Source organism: Myotis lucifugus, unplaced genomic scaffold (genome assembly GCF_000147115.1).
Source record: "Myotis lucifugus unplaced genomic scaffold, Myoluc2.0 scaffold_12, whole genome shotgun sequence".
Lineage (NCBI taxonomy): Eukaryota > Metazoa > Chordata > Mammalia > Chiroptera > Vespertilionidae > Myotis > Myotis lucifugus.
The window spans coordinates 6333249-6337912 of NW_005871060.1; the positions used below are offsets into that span (position 1 = coordinate 6333249).

Consider the following 4664-nt stretch of genomic DNA (forward strand, 5'->3'; position numbering starts at 1 on the left):
TTAGACCCTCAGATTCTCCTGGTACTTAGCACCGGATTGCTAAACATTTGGGTAAACTAGCCTACTGTTGGCATTTTATTTTTTATTTTAAACATTCTCCAGGCAAATTTATGAAAGCCCACTGCCCCAGCTACCAAATGTACACAAATCAACCTCAGTTAAAAACCATGCTCCTTAAATTCGGACACAATTACTTCATAATGTACTTTTCTAATCTTCTTTTCAGGTAATGCCACTCCATTCTCCTGTCAGTAACCCTGCATGCGGCCTTCTTCCTTACTTCTCAGTAAGTCATTCATTTCCATTTACTTCTTTAATTCTGCTGGGACACAGTCTCTCCTCTGCTTACTCTTTGCCACTGTGCTAGGTCAGAAATCATTTCTCTGCAGGGGTCAGGTGCTCTGGGCATACAGATTTACGTGTACTTCTCCAAACTGGCTAGCCATAGACCCTCATGCCTTTATGTTGGCTTCTGTGTCTCTTCATTGTGTCTGCTTTCATTAATTAGCTTAAGTGTCAGTTCCTCTGATGTGAAGCCATGCCTGACTTCTCCAGGTAAACTTAGCACTTCTTCCTCTTGGTTCCTATAGTCCTCTGCACATATGTTCAATACTTCAGAGCAATTACTATTGTGGACTTGCTTATTTCTATACATGTCTCCCAAGAATCCTGAAGCTCGTTGATAGTTGGGACTTTGTCTTAATATCTAAGTATCTATAATAATCACAATCAGCATCGAATAAATATGGATTACTAAATAAATGATTACATGCGTGTAGGACTATCCCCTTGGCATGGAAATGAAACATTCAGGTGCTGTTGGTGAGATACAGTCTAATGGTCTCACCTAATATGGGAGGCTTGGAAATATGATCCAACTGCAGTTGCACGACTGGTGAAGAGCTGGCTTGTCTGCCATAGGAACTGTGTTATCAGGAGGAAACATCGTTGGAAATGTTAGATCCTTCTTTTAAATAAAAATTGCATCATTATGCAGTGAATCTGATCATTCTTTTTGCCTTAACATCTATTTTTGTCTGATATTAATATAGCTACACCAGATTTTCTTTGAGAGATTTTTATCTGGAACATGTTTATTGTTATTAAAAATTCTATATATTTATATTAATCATTTAGATGTTTCTTATAAAGAGCATATAGCTGAAAACTTCTTGTAAATACAACATGACAATCTTTATTGATACATTTAAACATTTACATTTGAATTTTATACTTAATGTAATTTATGATATATTTGGATTTAACTCCTTCATTTTATTTTATAGTTTTTTATTTGCTTTTTTATATGGTCCTTTTCTCTTTCGCTATCATCCTTTAAATATATCAGCAATTTTAAAAATTCAACTTCCCTTTTAACCAGAGTATGTGCATCATAACTTTCTAGCTAATGCTAAACTGTTTTTGTAAAATGGCATTACTAACTTATATTCCCATTAGTAGGTGTATGTGAATTTTCTTTCCTTTGCATTCTCACCTACACTTGATATTTGGCTTCTGTTATGTTTGACAATCTGGGAGAGGTGCAATGGTATTTCAATCTGTTTTAATTTGTATTTAGCTGATTACTAGCGAGGTTGATCATCTTTTTATATATTTAGTGGCTACTAAGATCCTTCTTTTCTAAAGATTTTTAAAAAATATTTAGGCCTTTTTTTCTATTAGATGGTTCATTTCTTTCACATAAATTAGTCATCTTTTTTTTAGAAAAAATCTTCTCTATGCTATCCTTTGCCAATTATATTTGTTGCAAATGTCTTTTTCAACTTTGTTGCTCATTTCCTCTTTCTAAGATGCCTTTGGCTGAAGAATTTTTAATACCAATGTAATTCAATTTATCATTTCTTTCTTTCTGGGTATTAATTTTTGTATTTTAAGATATATTTCCCTCCCTTGAAATCAGTCATAGAACACGCTATCAGGGTTGATGGAGGCCTCATTGGGTGGCGGTGGGTCATCAGGTCAATGTCTGGATACTTCGACACAGTATATGGAGGCGGAGGGTTATGGAAGTGGAAAGCACTGCCTTCTCCATCATCAGAAAGGGGTAGCGGCTGCGTCTGGGCCATAATCAAAGCCGGGGATCCTGTGGTCAAGGTTAAAGTGGTGCAGGTTTGCTCCAATCAGGGACTCAATGTGCTCCCGGTGGACCCTGGAAAGCAGCAGGGACAGGATGAGAAAGGAGGAGAAGCAGCCAACAGTGAGACGCATCCCGCCAGCCATGGAGTCGAACAGGCTCTTCCCATCTGGGTCCAGACACAAGAACTTGCAGCACTCCTGGGGGTCCTTGCGGTTCTGCCGGCAGCCCTGGGGCGGTTCGCAGAGGGCGGCCACGCACATCTCCGCTCCCCTCACGGCAGGTGCAGCTCAGGCCGGGTCGCCTCCTTCGCGGTGAAGTGAAACCCTCCACCCACCATGTTGTCCTTGATGTCAGCACACGTTGGACTTCATTTACACAGAAACGAGGACTTCTCATAGCCGTTCCCCGCATGGCAGCCTTGCAGGCCTCGGTTGCGGAGGGCGGGGAAGTGGAGGCACCGGAGCTGGGCGCAGAGCTCCTCGGTACTTTCAGACCTGGCGGAGGCAGAGGCACCGGTGGGAACCTGTGAATGCTGCCTCGCTGTGGCCTTCTAAGCAGCCATTCCGGCCGGTGACCACAGACCAGGAGCGAACCCACAACTTGTGCTGGTGCCGCCAAGCGGACCTCCGCTGTGGCTGGTCCCACTCTTGGCCAGGACGCAGCGCAGCTCCTGGGCGGCGGGGAGGGTGGCGAGGGGGCGGCGGACGCGCTGGCAGGTCGGTGCAGCGGCCCAGGAGCTCTCCCCTCGCAGGGAGACCCTGCAGCAGCCTTCACAGTGGTGCCGCCGGCCGGACACTTCCCCAGGAACGTGACGGAGGCCCAAGCGAACAGGCTGCGCCGCATTCACTGCGTGGAAATGCGTGGGGTCGCCACCGCGGGCCGCCCGGCCTGGGGACCCACAGCTTCCTCCCCACGGTAAGGTCGCGAATGCCAGTCCCTTTGGGTGGTAGCGGCTCGGGGCGGTGAGCACGAGCAGGAAGGCACGCTGTCTGCCTCGGGCACCATTTAGCCTCCGTTCATTGCCCGAGGTGACCCCCGGGGAGCTGGGTGGGGTCTGGGTGGGAGGTGGGGGGACAGGTGTGAAGAGGTGGTGGCAGAGGGCTCGGGTGGGCGGAGCTGCACAGGCCCGGGTTCTCCCACACTCTGGGCCTCAGCCTGGGGTTCCAACTTCAGCTCCGTGCTAGATGGTGGCCCTGTTTCTTAGCCCTACTGGGTTTGGCTCAATGGATAGAGCCTCGGCCTGCAGACAAAAGGGTCCCCGGTTGGATTCCGGGCCAAGTCAATATGCCAGGGTTGTAGGTTTGATCCCCAGTCAGGGCACATACAAAAATCAGCTGATGAATGCCAACAAATCAATAACTAAAAAAATATATACCAAAAAACAATTCTTGTGGCAAAGCAGCACACAGGTTGAAAATTACTGCCCTAGATCATTTATTTATAACTAGAAGCCTGGTGCACAAATTCGTGCACCAGTGGGGTCCCTTGGCCTAGCCTGTGGAATCTGGCCATAACTGGCTCTCCGACATCTCCTGAGGGTCCCAGATTGCGAGAGGGCACAGGCCAGGCTGAGGGACCCTAGGGGTGCATGATGGGGGATGGGGAGGGACCGCTGGAGGGCTCCAGGGCATGTCCAGCCTGGCTGTCTCAGTCCTGATTAGGCAGACCCCAGCAGCAAGCTAACCTACCAGTTGGAACGTCTGCCCCCTGGTGGTCAGTGCATGTCATAGCGAGCAGTTGAGCTACCTTAGCATATCATTAGCATATTAAGCTTTGATTGGTTGAATGGCTGACCAGACGACCGGACACTTAGCATATTAGGCTTTTATTATATAGGATTTGTAATAATACCTCTCCTCCTCCACCCCAGTTTGTAATAACACTTCTGTCATATATCACATTTCCCTCAATTTGTGATAATCTCTCTCCCAATGTGTAATAACATCGCTGTCATGTATCACACATTTATATGTGTGTGTGTTAATTTCTGGACACTTTTCTGTTCTCTTGGTCTATTTGTCTATCTCCTCAGCATTATTAAACAATCATGTTTATTCTAGTTTGTAATAATTGGTACTATTTTGTGGCAGATTTCTTTCTAATCCATCCAATGTAGCCTTAAAATGTAACATCCTAGGTTCCAGGGGTCAGCACATGCTCTCAAGGTGGGAGTCATTTGAGTACCAATTTATCACACTGCATTCCGAATGCTTCATTTTGTGGCATTTGAGGATTCCTTTATTTCTTTGATTCTTAGCTATGCATTTAAAAGAATCTTTATTAGAAATTATCACCCATTGGTGTTTTTTCTGGATGTTTTTCAGAATATTCTATTCTCCATATTGCCAGGGGACAAAACCTACTCCATTTGGCACAGAGAAACTATCTGCTTTCAAGAAAATGTCTAGATTTTAAGGGAAAATATTACTCTAAAATTTTTGAGAGTATGAACATAGGGAGGAGAATGGGAAAGAGGAGTTTAGTTTATGAGTTATCCCCATCATCACACAGTCAATTATTCTCAGATCTTGATAGGTTCTGCCAATTAAAATACTGCATCTGGAAT

At 45.2% G+C, this 4664-nt stretch overlaps 1 pseudogene; it reads right to left on the reverse strand.

The window, feature by feature from the left end:
- Nucleotides 1-1917: 1917 nt before the first annotated feature.
- On the reverse strand, nucleotides 1918-3103 carry LOC102438369 (annotated as a pseudogene).
- Between the last annotated feature and the right edge of the window lie 1561 nt (nucleotides 3104-4664).